This window comes from Alligator sinensis, unplaced genomic scaffold (genome assembly GCF_000455745.1).
Source record: "Alligator sinensis unplaced genomic scaffold, ASM45574v1 scaffold357_1, whole genome shotgun sequence".
Classification (NCBI taxonomy): domain Eukaryota; kingdom Metazoa; phylum Chordata; order Crocodylia; family Alligatoridae; genus Alligator; species Alligator sinensis.
Window position 1 is genome coordinate 2336214 of NW_005841942.1, and position 22811 is coordinate 2359024.

The following is a 22811-nucleotide window of genomic DNA, read 5'->3' on the forward strand; positions in this document are numbered from 1 at the left end:
GCACCACACAGCCAGCCCCAGACCAACATGTATCACATTCTTTCATCAGGTCTAGAAGGGTCTTTATAAACTCATTTTGTTTAGTGAATAAACAGCTCAAGCCTAATGAAAAAAATACCTGCTCCATCAAAAGCCAAGTTACTGGGTTTCATGTTATATTTGTTTGTTGTCTTCACTCTCCACTTCCTTGCCCCCATGCAGTGATTGATAAACCTTGGTCTATTACAGTTGGCAAGGCCCAGAAAAATTGGGATAATACCAGTGGTCAACAAGCCAGTCTATACAGAAAAACACTGCTGATAAGATAAACAGCTTGTGATATACTTAATTACAATATTTCATACTCATTTAGCCATCTCCACATCACAGCACTAACAAAGTGGATTTCAAACAGGAAATAAGACTCCTTCCCAGAAGCCCAGAGGGCTAATTATAAAATAGCAACCTACTTTTTTTGTAGCAAACGTATTTTTTTCCAACAGAATTTATTGAGCTCATTACCGAGCTGCTTATGAAGTGATTTGAAATGAGGCAACATTAAAGCATTCTGAAAATCCCTTGTACTTAGTCATCTTGACACTTTGTTTGAACTTGGAGCATTAATATGAAATAACTGTAACAGCCCCATATTTCTGATTCCTTTGTCTGACAGCATATTTAAAAGCTAAAAGACAATATGATCAAGCTTTTTTAATCAGCAGAGTAATTTGTAGAAGTGTCTCAAGTATTCTTAACTTTGAAAAGACCAAAGGGGCATGACTGTGAGAAACAAAACTGGTACAGTTCATGTCAGCTTGGAGTAACAAGGCAATGTTAAACTAGCAATACTAGCACTGCTGGCACTATTTTTTAGGGCTGAAAACTGAAAGATACACATCAAAGCCTCCAAAGGACTTCCTATACTGTACCTTATTAGCCTGGTTTTACCTTCTGTAATCACATTATACAATATGCATCAGCAGATTAACCTACCAGGACCATCAGAGGGGCCACCCTAAATATATTTGAAGCGCAGACTGTGAAGGTTTCAAAGTAAAACATATCAGTAAAGAGGACTAGTAAAGCCTATCATGTATTCAAGGGAAATCTGTGATCACTTTGCTTTTCATCACTTTTCCCTTCATTTTTTGAACTAATAATTAGAGCCAATGGAAATGCTTCTATTAAAATAAAAGGTCTAACGTAATTCCTTGCTCCAGCTAAATTCTTATGTTCTGCCCACCATATTACAAGGCTCCTCAAAGGAAAGGGGAAATAATTTGTAAGAGAACAAATATGCACTGGGAATATAAGCACCAAATGATGAAGTATGGTCTACCCAGAAGAAGAATTCTTCAAGATTTACCAGTTTTGCAGCAAACAGGAATTACATTCCAGACAGTTCTTGTGCTCCCCTTGTACACAGGGGATGAGGAAGTCATAGAAAATCCCCTTTTCCTTCCATAATTCTGCTCAGGACAGGGCCAAATACCCACTCCCACTTGCTCCTCTTCCAATACTAGAAGCCTGAAAGGGAATAATGAAGTGTATGAATGGAAGGCTTATGTCAGCCCTGTCTGTCCCAAGCAGCAGAACTATCTGGGAATACAAAGGAAGAATTTTGACTCTGAGAGCTCCAACTTTCAGTCTGTGATGGCTGCTAGTACGATGTAACCCTAAGTCAATAAAAAGATATGCAGATAATTCTTTTGTAGGCTCCAGATTTGTGATATCTCATAAATTTAGTGAATTGTTACTTAGGTAGGACACTTCCAAGGTTCCAAGGATTTCCCATGTGGTTATAGAGAAATATTATTGGACACCACTTTTGTTGGAACTGTGCAGAGACTGAAGAAAGGTCTCTGCCTCAAAGGGCACACAGTCTAAAAGATTAGATGGAACAGGTACATAAGATAAGCAAATCAGGATGAATAAAGGGAAATAGGTGATAAAATCTAAGAGGAACACAGTTCCTCTCTGGTGTATAATAGTAATAAAAACTCCCCCCGTCTTAGCTACAATCAGTAGTTTGTAGTTGTTTCTATTCTTTATGAAATGTTGATGACATGGACCTCTACTGGCACACACGCCCTGGTACAATAGTTTTATACCACTGACAATTACACTGGATCAGGAACAGACAGAGTGCAGCTATCCTACGCTACCTCACAGAATAGGTGTCTTGCCATTAGCTGCCAAGGGAGCAGGTAACATCCTGTTTGCCTTTAGGAGACTGGTGCCCTGAGATAGACACAGACAGGTCAAACCTAAACCTGTGTAGGTTATACCAATATAGTTTTACCCTGACACTTCAGGGTACATCAATTTTTTACTGGCAAAATTATCCCAGTTTAGGAATTTGCATCAATCATCTGTCCGCTACTTTTTTTTTTTTTTTTACAGTAGGTTGTCAGGTTTGTCAAGCACAGCCTTTATTTTTTTAAGGCACGCTTGTTTCTCAAGCAACAGCATAAAACATAAACATAGTTCATAAGGGGTTAGCTCATGCTCTACGGTCCTTTCTCTGACCCTGAGAAGGCAACTGCAGCTCTATGATGCTCTCTCATCCCTGCAGTCTTCTTTCTCCCTTTCTGGAGTGAGTTCCCTGTCTGGACACTGCTGCTTCTAGCCTCGCAGAAGAGAGTACCTTGGCTCAGTGTTGCAGCTTATAGCCTGGTAGCTCTTGCACTCACTTTTTCCCTTGCTGTGTCTGTCTGTCTGTCCTTAGCTAGCTCCCACCAGCTTCCTCCCCTGGGAGTTTTAACTTTCTCTGGGCCAGCCAACTGTCCTCCTCAGGTAGCCCAGTCCTCCTAGACAGGCTTGCAAGTACTTGCTTACCATCTGCAGCGCATTTCAGCCCCTGCAAACATGCTGATATAACACACTAATATAAAAAATTCATAGAGGAATGACTTGAAGGAGAACTGAATGGTATCTTTATCAATTTGTTTGGGAGCTTTGAAGATGTTTCAAATTCACCCCCTTCCAAGCCTCGTTCAGTTTCCATGTCTACTTAGATGCTGTGATTGTAAGGAAACCATTTGACATCAGCTTACAAGGACACAAAATAACCTACAAAAGGATATAATGGAACACTCAAGTGTCATCAGAGAATCAACCATCACTTTACATAACCAAAAACCATCAGTTGTTCAGTGGCCTGCATGAGAGATACTTACTGGTCTCGGTCCATCTTTGTGTGATTGGGTGTCCACGTCACAAAGAAGAAATCAAGTTAGCACTAACTGTGTATCTACCTGTACTATTAAGGCAACATGATAAACTCTGGCACAGTTCGTGCTGGAGTTGGCTGCTCCCAGGAACAGTATCTGCACATGTGCCTGGGGCAGCAGCACTTTGATCCAGAATGGAGTAGTCCCATGCTGATACGGAGTCTGGGGGGTCATTACTGAGCTCCAAGTGTCAGCCTCAAGTGCCAGAGGGACTGGCTGGGACATGAGAGTGCAACAGTGCGGGGCTAGGTGGCAGACAGCCCCTGCTCTGTAGCACCATTGCACCCCAGCCAGCCCCTGTCACCATCTACACATGCGTTCCAGCGGAGTAAATTACTCTGCCATAGGACAGTACTGTCCCTGACAGTACTATCTTACAGCAGAGATCATTTACTACACCCTAATACCAGTGCATGTGTTGACTGTGACACTCTACTGCATAGCTAATTAGTCAACTCCACAATAAAGTGAACGGGTAGATGCACTTACTAATACTTCGTTTGGAACACTGAACACTTGGCACCATATTTCTAGAAAGTACGTCTCTGTATTTTTAATTTTTTTTTGAAGCAGCAAGATGGGGCAATGTCAAGAAACTTGCCTTGTTGTGCCTGTGCACAAACTGTGTTGTGCTTATTCTGTGGAAAAACAGAGGTTTCAGCCCTCAAGGCTACCTATCTAGCTCTTTACAGTCACCTGAAGAATATTCAAATAAATGGAGGATGTTTTTCTTCATCGCTCAAGAAAAGCGCATACACTGTTTTCACCCTGGGCAATATTATATTGCTTTTGCCCTCCAACCAAGTACCTATTTATATAATAGTTCATTTTACTCATTTTTACATTTGGTTTTGTGTAAGGGCAAAAAACAAAAGTGAAAATGAGCTATTATATAAATAGATGCTTGCTTGGAGGGCAAAAGCAATATAGTATTGCTCAAGGTTAAAATGGTTCCATCAATTTACAGAGTACAAGGAAATAATTTTATCCTGAAGCAATATTTTTATCTGCTGGTTTTCCAGAAGAAAGTCACAAATATGTTTCATTATTCCTCTTGGATTTTTTTCCCCCATAAACTAAAGTCATATTTAGGACAACATTGGCTACACCGGTGAGTTTGTTTTGTTGCTGAAAGGGTTTTAAATAGCTGTCCAGCTCTTTTTACCAGTAGCAAGGACCTGAGGAGGCAACTGGCTCCTTTTGCAGTTGGCTCTAAAGTTATGTTTACGTACAATAAACTCATTGTCCCTAAGCAGTGAACCAAGCCTATGGTCATTCTTTCTATAACATCAAAAGTCTTCTAGAAAAACTACACACTAGCTGCAGCAAGAACAGTAGTATAAATAACACTACAACAGCTGCAGTAACAACACACACAAAAAAGCAGCCTCTATACCAGCAGTTCCCAAACTGTCGCAACATCAGTGGATATGGGGTCCCCGGGATTGGGGGCTGTGTGTTGGAAGAGTAGGGCCATGCTGAGGAAAGGAGGTCATAAACAGGGTCATGCTGAGGAAACGGGGTCATAAACGGGGTCATGCTGAGGAAAAGTTTGGGAGGCACTGCTCTATACCCTAAACAAGCTGGGCAAAGAAGCTAGCTATCCAGGACAAAATCCTATTTCACTTTATGTGCCCAAATGGCAATTATCCAGTTGTGCAGCTGCAATTTTTGGCACATAGGCATCAATTTTATGCAAACTTTTCATTTTTTGGAAATACTGCACCCCACCCAGAGCTCTTTTTTTCCCCCCCCATAAATCAGCTGTTTTACCTGTACATTTTTAAAGGCTAAGCCCCAGATTTTGAATCCCTGTCACTTTTCAGTCTTACAACACTTAGGAAGTTAAGAACGTCAGTTGCCTGGACTTTCCCTCCCATACTCCCACTTACCTGCATGTCGATTCTAACCATGGAAGTACACTGGTGAAGGCAATTCGGGGGCAGCTTATAAGAGCTGCTCTTAAGCACACTGGAAAACAAGGTCTTGAGAATAGTTGCAGAGAGTTGATCCAGAGGGATCCTTACTGTATTTCATGTTTGGAGCACGTCTGTGAGAGGGATGGCCAAAATACGCTTGAGAACAGCCCATGCTGGAGCACTCTCCTGCCTCTGGGGTGGAGACATGCCTCAGTCTTCTCAAAAGTTATATGAAGCTAGGTTGTGAAAGTTAGTTGAGTGCCCAAAGTTGCAAGCAGGCACCTAATATGATTTTTAAAATGCCTAAGCATCTAACTCCTATTGCAATCACACTTCTTCCAGCTCCTGACCAATGTAACTATACTAAGATTATATACCTCAAAATGAGACACGTTCCTTAGTCAGGGTTTGGCATGCTGAATGGAACAATGCTAATAAAAAAATTAAATATCTCAGCCTAAGTATCTGACTGCAGTGGTAACTGTTGCCACAGTAACTTGTAAGCAAACCATTTCTGGAACTGGGTGCAAAGCGTCATGGTTTTGGAATCAACAGAGCTGAGCAAAAGTGTTTGTGAAGGAGCAATGAAAGGCACTGCAGTCTGGTTATTTAAAATCAGCTGATCTTTTTCTAGTTAAACATTTTATAAAACCTTTTTCAGCTCAGAAAAATGGCTCAGGAAAATAACTCCCCAGCTGTTTTTTACTGATAACTGGAAGAACTAGGAGAAAACTGTAGCTGCATCCTCCAGGAATTCCTGACTACTAGTCAAAGGAACATTTTATATTTCAAGACTATAAGAAAACTCTTTTTAACAATATTGTAATCCACGCATGAAGATGCATTTCACATATGTTCAATAGCTATGGATATTGAATATGCATGATATTTGTCATGCAGCTGTTACAGATAGTTGATGTGAATCTAGAGAAGTGTATAATCTTAAGAAAATTCTATCTAAAGAGCAGATATGCAGAGCTGTTGAAATCAGGTAAAAATATTATTCTATCCTCTGTAGACCTACTTAACATGAGAGACTGGGTCCATTAGAATATTGCCCTAGGTCTTAAAGTTTCCTCTACCTGTGGCTAAGAGTATTCTTCTACAAAACTTTTGCTTGAAACCCATAGACGGGAAAATGCTGTTGTGCATCCCCCTTGTGCCACTTTTCTGCTCAACTGATGACTAGTTAGACAGCCAGCAACAAATTTCTCCTCTTAACATCCTATTTAAGGTTCTCCTCACATTGAAAGATGGGAATGGCGCTCTAAGTGGAGTGCCTGGAGGGGAAAGATACCACTACGGAACAGGTACAGCAGGCTGAAAAGCAAGCTCAACCCAGGGCTGGGAAGTATCTCTTACAAACCTGTCCCTTACTGTGCAAGGAACAGTACAGGTGGGGGCTACTATGTATCATGAAACCAGAAAAGGAAACCTAGGCCTCTAACCTAGAACTTGATGATCCTAGAGGTCAAGATAGTTTGGGTTCCTGTGTGAAATGCTGTGTAATATCACATTCTATTCTCTTTGAAACGAACATTCACTATTGTTCTGTCTTCACTAACAGAGGTATTGAAACACATCTGTGTATTTAAGTGAGTCCTTGGTAAACTCCAGCATCTCTAAAGCCTGTGAATGGTTAGCCACTCTAAGGTAAATAGCCAGCCTATAAAAGAAACAAGGCATAGTGATAGAGCAGGTAAGACAGAGCAGTTACTCTTTGCTATGGTTCTAACCTACTTTGGAGTATCTGGTCATCCAGGCTGGAAAGACAAAAGGTGGCCAGATGTTGTGGTAGCAACACTCCTTTGTGTGACTATAGAAATTGTCATGTCTTAACCATCAAACCTAATATGTTATAAGGCTTGTATGGAACCAGGACTACAAGAAGAAAAAAAAAAAGATTTTGCAGCATCTCTTAAAAATAGTCAGATTCTGAATTGCCTACACTCTTCTGAATGTTCATTGTCTATCTAGTCCCTGCTTAATCAAGACTGATTTGTATGCAGGTTTCATTCATTTTGCCTTGGGCTTTGTGATCTGCATTGTCACAGAGAAACACAGCTGTCTCAGTGCTTCACTGAATGAAATTCAGTCTTTAATGAAGCTGGGGCTTGATCCAACAATTGCTTTAGAGATTAATACCGAGATCCTAAACTTGCATCTGAGTCCAGAGGCAACACTTGAAAAAGGGCCCACTATAGTGACTGGTGCTTGTGCAGCTGAATTTAACTCAGGCAAACACAAAACCACACCTATGAAGTCACATAGTTGCATTTTTGGACAAACCAAATTTTATCCAGAAGTGAATACCAACTATCAAGTGAATGCTTCCAGAAGGAAGCATAAACAATACCGCATGACTTACTAACAAATCAAAGTTTTCTAACACAACCTATACAGTGAAAGATTTGTGTCAGGTAAAAGAAGCCAGAGTTTAATCCAGAGAGATTAAAGAGTCACAACGCATCATAAAATAGTTCTGAATATAGAATACATTTAACAAAATCATAAATGATGATTTAAACAGGAAAAAGAGGCTTAATATATTGGACAGATTATTCTGTGTGAATTGCTTCAATCTAAAACTTAGTTTGATCCCTTAATTTTAAAAAAATCCATGTGGTAAAAGCCATAGTTCTACAATTTTAATTTACTTTTTCTGTCTGCTGTGTAAGAACTTAAAACTTTTCTATTTTTAATTATTGCAATTAGTAAAATTGCCTTTAACTCATGTATTACCTGTTTATCCTAAAAGGAAAGAACTGATTCTTGCTTCCTCAAACTGTCTCATACACTTTTCACCTCACTTATTGTATTTCCTCAATATCTTCTTGAACTAGATTCTTCTTCAAAGCCAGTTCTCTGAATGGTTAATTGACAACCAGATGTGACTAATTAATTAGGCATCAGCCTGCCAGTGGAGTTGAAAAGCTTCCACAGTTGCTATACTTTCATAGTTGCAAAAGTTGCTTTCCAATGAATTTTTAGAATGCTTCCTCTCTTCTAAACTTAGAACAGCTTGTTTGCAGTGCTGAAGTTAAGGGTCTGCCAGCTTTTCCATTATAAAACCCATTTTTGAGCCTCGATAGCTTTGGAGCATCTGAAATAATTTGCATCAGGTTGAAACAGTAGCCTACTGTTTCTTTTCCCAGATGTGACAGTAGACAAAAATATTGTTTTACATATGTGCAACTTTAAAAAAAATGCTTTTTATTCTAGAAAGAGCTCTTGCTATCTATGATGTTCATTGGCTTAGTATTTTACTCACTGCATCCATAAAAGGGGAAAAGTGCAGTAGCCTTGAATCGACCTTGACAGGCTTAGAAAGTGGGTGGATAAAAACCTGATGACATTCAATACGGAAAAATGCAAGGTACTTCACCTTGAGAAAAAAAGCCCAAATCACACTTCTAGGCTTGGCAGTACTACACTCACTAGCACCATGGCCAAAAGGGAATTGTGCGTCATGACTGAGCACAAGATGAACATGAGCCACCAATGCGATGTCGCAGCTGGTAAAGTGAGCAAAACTCTGACTTGCATCAATAGATGCTTCTCAAGCAAATCTCAGGATGTCATCCTCCCACTGTACTCGACCTTGGTGAGGCCACAGCTGGAGTACTGCGTCCAATTCTGGGCTCCACAATTTTAGAAGGATGCGGAGAAGCTTGAAAGAGTCCAGAGGAGAGCCACGTGCATGATCAGAGGGCAAGAGAACAGGCCTTATGAAGACAGGCTGAGAGCCATGAGGCTCTTCAGCCTGGAAAAGCGCAGGCTCAGTGGGGACCTGGTGGCTGCTTATAAGTACATAAGGGGTGTGCATCAGCATCTGGGATAACATCTGTTCACCAAAGTGCTCCAAGGAAAAACAAGGACCAATGGTCATTAACTCCTCCAAAACTGTTTTAGGCTTGACATAAGAAAAAAATTCTTTATGGTTCAAACCCCCAAGACCTGGAATAGACTCCCTCCAGAAGTGGTGCAGGCATCTACTCTGGATTCCTTCAAGAAACGTCTGGATGTTTATCTTGCTGGGATCCTTTGACCCTAGCTGACTTCCTGCCCCTAGGGCAGGACGCTGGACTTGATCTTCAAGGTCCCTTCCAGCCCTAATGTCTATGACACTATGAATGATGGAGTGCCTCAATCATTATAAGATACATAAGATACATTCTAAATGCCTATATATTTAGGCATTTTATTTTAGTTTTTTATCCTAGAAAATCAGATTCCCTCTGCCCCCTTCATTCACCAGGATACAGGTTCAGCTGCAAATAGCCCCCCACCCTGCTTTGTGGCACTAAGCAGCCCTGATATGCCGGTTTCCTGACCCTGCTCATGCTGTTGCCCCTCAGTCCCAGCCCATAGCCCCAGCCCCCGAGCCCTGCCGATGCCCCTCACTTCCAACCCACAGCCCTATGGCCCTACCGCTGCCTGGCCCTGCCAGTGCCCCCTTACTCCTGATCAGTAGCCCCGCCTAGCCCTGCCTGTATCACTCAATCCCAGCCTGCAGCCCACCACCCCCAAGGTGCTCCTCACTCCCAGCCCACAGCACCTGGACCTGCTGGTGCCCCACAGCTCCCACCCTTCTAGAGCCCCTCACTCATGACCTGCAGCCCTCTACCCACCCCAGCCCTGCAAGGGGGGCCACCAGGTGCCATGGGACTCTTCAGCCTGAAAAAGTGCAGACTCAGGGGTGATCTGGTGTCAGCCTATAAGTATATAAGGGGTGTGCATCAGGATCTGGGGGAATGCCTGTTTACCAGAGTGCCCCAAGGGATGACCAGGTCCAATTATCACAAACTCCTCCAAGACCCTTTTAGGTTGGACGTAAGGAAAAACTTCACTGTCCGAGCCCCCAAGACCTGGAATAGACTGCCTCCAGAGGTAGCACCTACTCTGGACTCTTTTAAGAAATGTCTGGATGCTTATCTTGCTGGGATCCTTTGACCCTAGCTGACTTCCTGCCCCTGGGGTAGGGGGCTGGACTCGATGATCTTCCGAGGTCACTTCCAGCCCTAATGTCTATGAATCTAGGAATCAGATGATGAACTTTGACAGGCAGTTATTTTACATGAGTGAAAACTGTTCCATTACTTGTCCTCCTGCTTTTGTTTCACATGAGTGAAACAGGCATCATAGGAGAACTTTTAAAAAGTATTAATTGAGGCTGGCTGCCTTGGAGTAATACTCTCATGCAGATCACTAGATGGACAAATAATCTAGGACATTTATCTGGCTCAACATTATCAACTAACAAGAAAAGTTGTTTTGTTTTGTTTTGTTTTGTTTGAATGGCAATTATTTATTGATAAATATGACCAAAGAATATAAGTGAATTCTGATAAAACTAGTAGGCTAGTCTTACATTGTAAGGCCCTGATCCACTGCATCATTCACACATGTATCCACCTCTAATCTTGGGATCTACTTATGTTCCTAATTTAAGTACATGCTTAAGTGATTAGCTAGATCAGGGCCACACAGACTGATCCAAAACCCATTGAAACCAATCTCCCACTGATTTCACAGGCACCGGCTCTTTCGACATTTAAGCTAAATATACACAGATAAAAACCCTAAGTCTGAATGGATTCAATCTTCACAGGTTAGTCTAAACTGTGTGGATTGAACCAATAAACAAGTGAACAGACGTTCACTTTTGATTCCAGAAACGCACCCACGTGCCTGCAGTATCCCAGGCCAGAAGCTTGGTGGAGGGGGTCGTGTGCTAGAACATGCCTCCCTGCTCTGCTGGAACAGACAGCTGGGGCAAGGCTAGCTCATCCATCCTGTGAGGGGGGGATTGTGAGGGAAGGTGCAAAGCATCCTGGGATGCTGGTGGATTATGAGTTAACTTGAATCTGGAGGGGATCTGGGATAGAAGTTTAACAAACAAGTTTAACCTAAATCAGTTAAGTCTGATGCTACATCCATCAAGATTTATCTTAAACTGTTTTCAGCCATTTTGAAAGTGGTTTATGTGCACTGAACTTCTGTTGTAATACAGATTTGAAATGGCTTCCAATCACTTATGCCGGTTTATGTATAATTTCTGTCCCTAGCCTGATGGACATAAACATCTTTACACATAGGAGTGATCCCACTGATTTCAAAGAATATTGTGAATATATGCAAACTTCATTACATAGCTAAATTCATGCTGAAGTATTTGTTAGCCATAAGGAATATACCAAAAGGAACAGTCAATTTCATAGTCATGTACGCAGGGATTCTTTTTTTGTGGGGGAAAACCCCCACTTGTTACATTTCTCAATATACTTCACTGCTGGCACACTGTGAGAAATCTGAAATACATTCCCATATCACTGGAATGTTGTCTGATTCCTATTGTTTTCTGTTTGTTCAACATCATCCATAAGAATGCCATACAAGAGATATATCATTGAATCCAAGGCAAATTTTTCATTCTGCTATGTTTTTTCATTCACTATTTATCAGGCTGCCTCCCAGTACTTCTACTCTTTGCTGTTTTACACAGTTCCATAGTGCAGTGAGTGTCGACCTTTCTCAGTACCAGTCCCCTTCTCCTTATCCAAGATTTGCTTAAATCTAGCTAGGACACTGGTCTAATTTAACAGCAGGAAAAGGACAGCTTTATGCAACTCCTTGGCACCTCTTCATGATCCTTTTGGAGTCGTGACCTCCAGGATGAGAAGCTCTGCCACAGTATAAAGATTCAGTCAGCATTTTCTCTATTACGCTGCCAGTGTTTGTTGATCTCTGTTACGCATTTCAGTTTCAGTTTATTTGGAGACCAGTAAAAATCATGAATCCAAACTGTTGCAAAAATAGATGTCAAGGGAGAGGGTGGGAGTGAGTTTTACAGTTTTCTTTAAACCTGTGGTTCATGTCGCTTTCCTGAACAGTGGGGAAAGATTGCTCTGAATACAAAGGCAGTTTTCACTTGCATAAATCCCGGATTTTTTCACTTTTTCATAAATGTGTGTGAACATGTTTGCACTGTTCTTATATGTGAACCATTTTAGAGCTTCCTGAACATATGCTTAAGGATTCAAAATGGCAAACAGTTCCAGTACAGAGATTACAAGCAATAGGAGACATGGGCTTTTCTTTCTGTCCAACCCACTCATCACAGATCATTTACTCCATGTTTTTGGTGCCTATCTGTAACATGGGCAACATTATAAGTTTTTTGCTTGAAAAGATCATAAACCCAGCTCTACCCACAAAGCCCCCTGTCTGGACAAAGCTATGGTAACAGAAAAGTGCTTCTCACAACCTAGTCTAAGGAGCTGGCATTGTAAAAGTTACAGTAAATCTCTTCTTACCATTATATACTATGTCTCTACCAGGGGCTCTGTCATAGCTATGCTGGCAAAATTGTGGCACATATGAGCCCTCAACTTGGCCTTCGAAACACCTAAAGGATGTTGCAACTAGAGATTTATTTTGGTCTTGCTGCATGAGACAGAAAACTCAGGAGGTTCTTAAGTTTAGGGTGGTGCCTCCATTTTGGATCAAAGTCCCCTACCTACCTACACTGGGACTTCTCAGCAAGCACAAAAGGGATACATTATGCTTAAAGGCATGTAGTTTAATTATCCAGATACCTCACCTAGGTTCTGTTTTTATCTAATTTGGTGCTGGAGAGGCACCAAAATCCCTAGGGGACTCCAAGTCCATTTAGCATGCTTCAAGTACGCCTGACTTCCACTGACAGTATTGAGTTCACTTCAGAAAGGTAGTGTACACTTTTGTTCAATATTCTAATGGTTAGAGCATTTGCCAAGAAAGTGGGAGACAGGGTTATAGAATCATAGAAAATTAGAGTTGGAAGGGACCTCAGGAGATCATCTAGGCGAACCCCCTGCTCAAAGCAGGGCCATCCACAACTAGATCAGCCCGGCCAGGGCTTTGTCAAGCCAGGCCTTAAAAACCCCTAAAGATAGAAATTCCACCACCATTCTCGGTAACCCCATTCCAGTGCTTTACCGTCCCCCTCCCCCAGGTAAGAAAGTTTTTCCTAATATCTAACCTAAACCTCCCTTGCTGCAACTTGAGACCATCGCTCCTTGTTCTGTCATCTGAGACCACTAAGAACAGTCTAGCTCCATCCTCTCTGGAGCCGCCTTCAGGTAGTTAAAGGCTGCTATCAAAGCCCCTCTCAGTCTTCTCTTCTGAAGACTAAATAAAACCAGTTTCCCTCCGCCTCTTTTTATAAGTCATGTCCCCCAGCCCCTTCACCTTTTTCATTGCCTTCTGCTAGATTCTCTCCAATTTGTCTACAGCTTTCTGTAGTGGGGGGCCCAAAACTGAACACAGTACTCCAGATGTGGCCTCATCCATGCAGAATGGAGCAGAATAATTATTTCCCTCAGTCTGCTGGAAACACTCCTACTAATGCAGCCCAGTACGCTGTTAGCCTTCTTGGCAACAAGGGCACACTGCTGGCTCATCCATCTTATTGCCCACTGAAACCCGCAGGTCCTTTTCTGTAGAGTTGCTGCTTAGCCAGTCATTCCCCAGGCTCTAGCAGTGCATGGGATTCTTCCATCCTAAGTGCAGAACTTTGTACTTGCCCTTACTGAACCTCATGATGATTCTTTTGGCCCAATTTGTCTAGGTCACTCTGAATCCTAGCCCTACACTCCAGTGTATCTATTACACCCCCCAGCTTGGTGTCATCCACAAACTTGCTCAGGATTCACTCCATCCCATCTTCCAGATTGTTAATGAAGATGTTGAATAAAACCAGCCCCAGGACTGACCCTTGTGGTACTCCACTTGATACCAGCTGCCAACTAGACATAGAGCCATTGGTTACTACCTCTTGAGCTCGACAATCCAGACAGCTTTCTATCCACCTTACTGTCCATTCATCCAACCCATACTTCCTCAGTTTGCTTACAGTAATGCTGGGGAGATGGTATCAAAAGCACTGCTAAAGTCAAGATATATTACATACACTGCTTTTCCCCACATCCACAGAGCCAGTTATTTCATCATAGAAGGTAATCAGGTTGGTCAAGCATGGGAAGATTCAAACCCACATAAGTTTCTTCCTCAGGCAGTGCCATACACACTAGCAATAAAGTACATGATGGTACCTTCACAGAGTCATGGAATTATAAGGTAGAATGGATTTTCAGGGCATTTATACATGTGCTCTAGGAGCATGTTTAATTACAGCAGCTCTGAGAGGCACTCCAATTAAAGTGCCCAGAGTGTCTTGTCTATTGGCATCCCCATTCTTCAAAATGGTGGCAGGGGCACTTTATCTAAAGCTCATTGAATGAGCTTTAGATAAAGCAACCCCGTCACCATTTTGATGCACTGGGATGCTGATACAACAAGGCACAGGAGGCTGCTGGAGCGCAGTAATTGCCACACTCCAGCAGCCTGCTCTGATGTGCTGGAATTCCAATGCATCAGAGCAGCCTCCCTACTCATGTATAGGCACCCTCAGACATCATCTCATCCATTCCCCTGTGTAAGTGCAGGATTTGCTGTTCCTAAACTATCCCAAACAGATGCCTACCAGCCTCTTCTTGAAAACCTTCAGTGAAAGAGAGATCATTCTTTATCAAATAAATTTGTTCCACTGTCCTACTGGCCTAAGACTTGTTCTATATCTGCTTCCTGGGCCTTAAAATCATTGTCATGTGTCTAGCCACTTTTCATCCTTGGTGTTGAAGCTGATCTTTCGGTCAGTCAAGAATACAAAATCAATCAAGAGGCAGCATTACTTTGTTTAGGTCATTTGGCTAAGGAGGAAATCCTGGTTTCTGGGTCCCAGGGTTGTTTCTTTGCTCTTTTTGTTTTAATAGGTGTGTAATGTAAAATGCAAGAGCAGGAACCAGGGCTCCCTAATCCCAGGACAGCCCATAACTAGTAAGCTAGAGAGTCATATTCTCCCATATGTGTTCCCAGGACTCTTAGTAGATGCTTAAAACAGATTGTTTGGGCACCTGACCCCAGTCATATTAGAGCAGAAGCATTTTCAGAGGCATATAAGCATACACATTGACTGTATAGGAAACCTAGGAACATAAAGCAAGTCGAAGTGAACTGCTCTTTGAGCTAAGGACTTATCTTGTTGCTGTGGGGGCCCCTAAATGTAGGATCTGGCCCTCTGAAATTGACAGATGTAATGTTTTGTAGAAGTGCTGAGTATTGCTATTTTTATTCATTTAGGTGGGGATTTAGACATGTTTCCTGATGTGCAGTGATCAGAAAGCAACTGCATTTCATTAATATGCCTGACCCCAAATGATGTTTCCTTGAAATGTTCCACATCAGTAACAGTTTTCAGTGACTATAAAATATTCCTTCCTGTTCCCTCTTGTCACCACCTTGAAACAACTGTGTACAATGTGTCTTGAGGAGGATAATGTGGATTAGCAGACTCCATAGGCCAGATTCTAACCTTTAAAGCACGGGTGGAAATATGCTGATTTCAGTGCTACCTCATCAGATTTACACTTGTGGTCTGAACAGTAACGTTTGGTTACCCAAATTAAATTCTCCACTGCTAAGCAGCTTGTGCCTCTCATATATGGGGCTGCATTTGGGACTCGGGGGGTAAAAGCACAAGGTGCATACCCCTATCAGACACCTGAGATGTCACATGTACAAATGAAGCAAAACTGCTGTAATGATCATGTGCAATCTGATGCAACTATCGTCTCTAATGCAGGGAGACATGCATATTGCTCCCTCTGCATGAATTAAGGGCGTACAAAATCCCACAGGAGGCTGAGAGGACTAAGAAAGACCTGTAGTCATAACCCCACTTTTTTTCCCTGTTTCTCACATCAATGTCCAAAACTGATGTGTGAAACTGGAGCAGAAAGCAGCAGGGCTATAGTGTAGAGGCTATTAGTCTCCTGGAATCCAAGTTAAATAAAAGCTTAATATCTTTGAGAAGTTTTAAGAGAATTTTCCTAAAGAAAAAGACCAAATTAAATAAGAATATGATATAGCCCAAGACATGACTCACAGCTCTATCCATGTAGTAAACTAAAGTCTCCTTTTATTACTGCCTGTTAAGAGCAAGAAAGCAGAAAACAAGGTCATATTACAAGACTCTTTTATAGTTTATACATTGCACTGCAAAACCAATCGAAAACCATGTTACTGAGCTTCCTTTGGTTAGAAGTATTCATTGCCAATTAATTAAATAACAGACTGAATTGAGGCAAAAGTTTGGTCTTGAAATACTCAAGAAAGATATTAAAACTTCGATGTTATTTAAACATTATTCTCTTTTCCCTGTAAATATCAAGGATTTGCAAATTGCACCTGTAAAATTTGTGCAGTTTAAAGATGTTTTTAGCTGCACATTAAGGTAGAAAGTCTTAAGGGTTACTTTAGCTAAGCCCGTAGGCCACATATTTTTGAGCCTTAGGGTGGAATTCTATTTCCCCTTGTGCACCTCGCCGACGAGGGTGCCTCAATTAACACAGTGGATCTGTTTGCATGTGTGCATAGACTAAGCATACGCAGTAGGTTGTAGGTGCCCTTCACTGAGAGGTTTTAAATCTGTACCTTTTTCATGACCCAGCACAGTGTGCTAATTACTGTACCATAGGTCAGGCATTTTTTACCCGTCTCTCAAGCATCTCTCTTGAGGCTGAGCCACTCATGGGTCACTGGCTACCTACATTTTCAGAACTTAGGGCATGTTTGGTTGAAATGGGGGCCCTAGATTGACGCGGTGGGTTTTTAAAAACACTGCTTCAATTTAGGGCCAATTAAACCCCCATGTCATGCTCACGCCTCACTGATTCACCTGCCTCTCCAGCAGCGGGCAGGGGAGGACAAGCTGCCGGTGGGCGAAGAGGTCCCTGGACTGTGGGGGAGCTGGTGCTTCCCTCTTTAGCATCCCTCCCCACCAGGCAGCACCTGCCTGCAGGCACCCAGCTTGGGTGGCCCCAGGGGGCACCGCAGCCACAGAGTGAATCACCGGGCCCCAACGCAGCTCAGGTAGGCAGGCAGGCTCCAGTGCAGGGGTGGGAATCAGGCTTGCTGCTTTTCTTGGGCAGAGCCTGCTTTCCCAGGCTCCTGCCAGACTGCCTGCAGGGCTGTGGAGCTGCATGGAGTCAGTGCTTCTCTCCACGGCTGTAGGCACAGCAAACTAAAACTCCTCAGAGTTTTAGTTTGCTGCACTCTAAGTCATTTAAGACACATTACGCTGCTGAATTTCCTACAGTAGCTGGAATTCATGCACAATACACTGGCAAGGTGTGCAAACACAGACACCATTAAAGTGGTGCAAAAGCATTTAGCCTGCTTTAAAGTGTTATGCATACATGCCCCTCATTTCGTCAACCCACAACCTTAGATGCAGGTATGTCCTTAGACCAGTGGTGCTCAACCTTTCCAGTAAGTGGGCCAAAGGAGTGGGGCACAGTCAGTCCAACATGTCAGAGCTGATGCATAGGGCCAGGTCTGAAGTTTGCAGTTAACGTGCAGACTGACCCTGCATGTCACCCCTGTGTTCCAGGTCTGGCCATAGACTAGCTCCATGTACCAGATAGAGAGCTGCAAACTAACCCTATGCACAAGGCCCAGGGCCAAGCACCAGGTTTAGACACACAAAGGGAAATAGTTACAACTTTAGCTTTTCAGGAGTATATCCTGTGCGGACCGGGAGTGACCTGAGCCCTTTTCCGTGCTGCACGCGGGCTGTGGCCAGCAGCCCAGGCACGCTGGATCGGAGAGGGAGGGCGACGAGCTGGAATTAGGCACAAACGCTTAGCGGTAATTTTAAAGATTGTTTACTTACAGCGAGATGGCAGTGGTGTAGGCTGGAGAACTTGCTTGAGTTGCGGTTATAGACACAGACAACACGGACGGTCACGTGGAGTTTGCTAGGCTCCACGGAACAGAGCTCCGGATGCTCTGGGTGAACACGCCACCAAAACTGAAATCGGAGATACGTCTTATAAAATTTGCGATCGAAGACGGGAAGAGGTGGGCGATGGATCAGGTCGCCACGCTCCTCTGAATCTCACACAGGGTCTCTATTACCCTGCCGTGTATCCAGAGTCCCCACGAGATGGATGTGGAGTCCTCTTCGGCTTGGGCGGAAACTGCTCAAGCCTCTTATACGGCTAACAGGCCAATCGTTAGCCGCCACGTGGGAATAATTTAAAACTAGCCAATAGCGGGGAACGAATTTGCATACTGGTGGCGGGAACTCTTTTGCACCGTGCATTCTTCTTGCAACTTGAGCAATGCACTCTGCAAAAGAAGCTGCAGAAAAGGCGGGAAACTCGTCCCTGCACCGGGGTTTTCCTCTGCAACAGGAAACTCTCCCGTGCAATGAAGCTGCAACTTGTCGGGGATAATTCTGGTGCCGAAGCACACACAAAATCATGCCTTTGGGTCATGACATATCCAAGTACGAACATACTTAGATTCTGTCCATATATACTCCAAAGTAGAAGAGAAAGCACTGGAATGAATATGTAGAAAAGGACCTTCTGATTCCCAAGTCAAATTTGTCTCTTTCTCTTGCTGTACTCATCAAGTAAGAATCTTCCTAGATCTCTGTCTGGAAGCATCCTGCTGTTGTCTCAATAAAATAATTCTTTTATCTTTTTCCTCTTTCCTATACCACTAACCAGAAGACAAACCATTTTCACCTAAAGTCATAGCATTTCCAACTAGAACATTTTTTAGTCATTCCTCAGGTAAGCGTGTGTGCCTAAAATACAGCACTTGTGGCACTTGCTAAAGGGGTATAGCAGGAAGCACTCAGCCCTTTGTTCAAAGGAAACATTCCCAAAAATGTTCACTATTAGATTAATCTTTCAGTATGCAACAAGACCATGAGCCCTAAAGAAGAAATATGAAAACTTGTCACAAAAATAAATAAATAAAACTGATAGAAGTTTTACCACTGGAAATTAAGAAATGATGCTGGGGAGGGTTAAAATTGGAAATTCATCACAGATGAGAGAGAGGAATATGGTAATTTCCCTGTTGTGTCTCCTGGGAGCTTGTCAAAATAAATCTATTCAGGGACTGCATGCTGATGCTTTCATCGTTTTCAGCATTGTGCACAACCATATGAAAAAGGGATTAGCGCTACAGAAATAAACAGGCATTTTCTTAGTTCTTTCCAAGATATACGGGAAGGGAGAAGAAGAATCCCTTTCCTAATTAGAAAAAGAACAAATGAAAAAGTAAGTAGACTGGAAAAACTAAAGAGGAGAAAGAATGCCATATACTCAGGTTTTCTACTGAACTTCTTGAAGAAATCAGAGTGCAGGAATGTGCTGCAACAGATATATGGTTAGATGAAAAAAGTCCAATTTCTCTTCACTCAAGGGAGAATATTTTTCTGCAGCTAAGAGCAGGATTCTTGCTGGTGCCAGCGTTATGATATAAACTGCATTTTCAAGCAATCATTTCTATTCAGCCTTAGATGAAGTAGCCTTCGATGAAGCCTCTTTTTCGTTTGTGCTTTTTCTGATTCTGATTTTTATTTATTTTAATTTTGATTAAAACATGGGAACATTAATGATTTTCTTCCATTTACCAATCAGTTCTAAGACTGATAACTGAATCTATACTGCACATTTAACTTATGTTTACTACTCAGATTTATGTACTGCACCCTAATATAACTGCAAGTTTTAAAAAGCATGTCTATAGAATTATAGAAAAATAGGGTTGGAAGGGACCTCAGGACATCAGCTAACCCAACCCCCTGCTCAAAGCAAGATTATCTCTGTCTAAAACCATCCTAGTCAAGTTCTTATTTAACTCACATGTACAATCTTCCAATGATAGAGATCCCACAGCCTCATTAGGTAATCTGTTCTAGTGCTTAAGTACCCTCATAGTTAGAAAGTTCTGTTTTCATATTCAACTATAGATTTCATAGACATTAGGGCTGGAAGGGACCTCGGAAGATCATTGAGTCCAGCCCCCCGCCCAAAGGGCAGGAAGTCAGCTGAGGTCATAGGATCCCAATAAGATAAGCATCCAGTTTGCTCTTGAAGGTGTTTAATGTAGGTGCTTGAACCACCTATGGTGGCAGGCTGTTCCAGACCTTGGGGGCTCGGACAGTAAAGAAAGTCTTCCTTATGTCCAGCCTGAAACGGTCTTGTAGTAGTTTATGACCATTCGACCTAGTAATGACCATTCGACCTAGTAATGACCATTCGACCTAGTGAAGAAGAGAAACTATATTTCTCTTGTTGCAGTTTCAAACCATTGCTTCAGGTCCTATCTCTTCTGAACAGAAACTAACTACACTCTGTATAACAACCATTTCTGTATTTGAAAACTGGGATCAAATCCTTCTTCTGTCTTTACTCCAGCCTAAATAATCCTGATCCTTTCAACTTTTTCTTGTATACAACATTTTGTAGATCTCTAGTTATTTTTGTTCCTTTCAATTTGACTCTTGAATTCATCTATGTCTTTCCTGAAGTGCAGTGCCCAGAATTAGACTGAATACTCCAGGCAAATGCTGAATGTAGTAGAGAAATAAATTTCCCATGACTGGTGTATTACACTTAGTAATATGCCCCAATATGCTTTTGCTTATTTTTATTTTTTTTGCAACAATAGCATACTACTGACTCATAGTTCAATCATTCTTTGTTCCTTTATTAGTGTAATGGGATATTTGGTGAACTGAGATATGCATTAGTGTAATAGGATATTTGGTTACGAAGATATGCATCCCCTTTGACTTTGTTAGCTAACAAAAGATTGCTGCACAGTATTACAGGTGCTATTTTCAATGAAGCCTAAAGGAGTCACAGGCACAATACGTATTGGATTTCATTGGAATCTGGGAGCCTAAATCCTGAAAATTCATGGAAAATCTCAACTGTTAGCATAGATTACAAGAAGACAAAGGCTGGATTTAGCAGCACTGTACTCATAGACTAGCCATCACTTATGAAAATTGGTCCTTTGAACTCAAAGGAGCTGTTTGTGTTCAACACTTAGAAAATCAGGCCACTTAGGTGACTAAATATAGATTCATAGATTTTAAGGCCAAAAGGACAATTAGATCATCCTGTGTTCATATCACAGACCACTAAATTGCACCTAATTGCCCTTGTATTCAGCTCTGCTTGACTAAAGCATACCTTCCAGAAACACATCTGGTCTTGATCCAAGGACATCAAAAATGGAAAATCAACCACTTCCTTTGATAGTTTGTTCAAATGGTTAACCCCCCCCCACATTGCCATGCTAAAACTGTGTTAATTTATAATTTGAGTTAAGTTTGGCTTCAGGTTTCAGCCATTGGTTCTTCTTAAGCTTTTCCTTACTAGATTAAAGAGCCCTTTCGTATGTGGTATTTTCTTCCCATGAAATCTCTTATGCACTGTAATAAACTGACCTCTCAGTCTTTTTTTTTCCATTGAATTAAAAAGATCAAGAACTTCAAGTTTCTAAATATAACACTTTTTTTCTCCAGCTTTTGTTTTATTTCTGTGGTTCTTTTATACATCTTCTCTAATATTTCAACTTCCTCTTTCAAAAGTGGACATCAAAACTCTATGCAACATGCAATGTCAGTCTCAGCAATGCCATATAGAGAGACAAAACCACCTTGCTACTGTCTACTTACTTGTTTCTACACCCAAGGGTCACATCAGATAAGTTTGTTACAGCATCCCTGCAATTAGGCACCTAAATCCATATGTATAAGTTTGGTCTGATTTTCAGAAGTTATGAGTTCAATAGAAGCTGTGACTGTCTGTTTTCAAAATGAGGTCTATGAGTGGACCTGAAGCCCCGACTTTTGCAAACTTTGTTTCATGTGATCACCTCTTGTTGATTAATGACCACCATAATAACATGGTTATTCCCTTAAACAGTAAAAAGGACTAAAGATCAACCAACTCCTGTTCCCTGGCATGACCTCTTAAGGTTTTCAGAGTTTTGGAGCAGAGAAAGATTTAGAGAAGGGCAAAGGCAGGTATTAGGAAGCGTTCAAGGAATAGTTTGTGTATGGGATGGAAAAATCCAGGCTATTACATCTACAATGTCACAGGACCAGAAACTGTGTAATATAGGATAAGACAATGTCTTCGTGTCTCTTAGGCAACCAGGCATACCTCATTCAACATATACCCTCAGTCAGAATGGAAAAACATTTTAAAGTATAATTAATAGGGCAAATAAGTTGAAAATCCCTTTGCCAGTCACACATTGTAACAGAAAAAAAATGATTGAATGATAAATCTAGTCATAGACATTCCAAAACAACACTGCCTGTCAGAAATGAAACATTTTGTGGTTCAATCTTGTTCATGTTTACCTGGAAAAGCAGCTTCCTTATGGATTCCTGTCTGCGTGGTTACTCAGCAACCCAGGCTTGCAGAGTTTCAGTTCAGGATCAATCTGCCATGCATTCTGTCCTACCGCTGGGTGTCACAACCCAAAGTTGTGATTTTCTTGTTTGTGTGTGCTTCGGCATCGCTAAATTGTGTTCCTGCTAAATTGCAGCTCTTTTGCACGGTGGAGTGTTCTGTTGCAATTAAGAACCCGCTTGCAGGAGTTTTTCCCACCAGTTCTGTAGCCTTCTTTGCATTGTGCATTTCTTTTGCATTATGGTGATGCACGGTACAAAGAAGTTCCCACCATTTGTATTAAGATTTCCGCCACATTATTGGCCAGTCTTAATATAGGCACACGTGGCGGCTAGCTATTG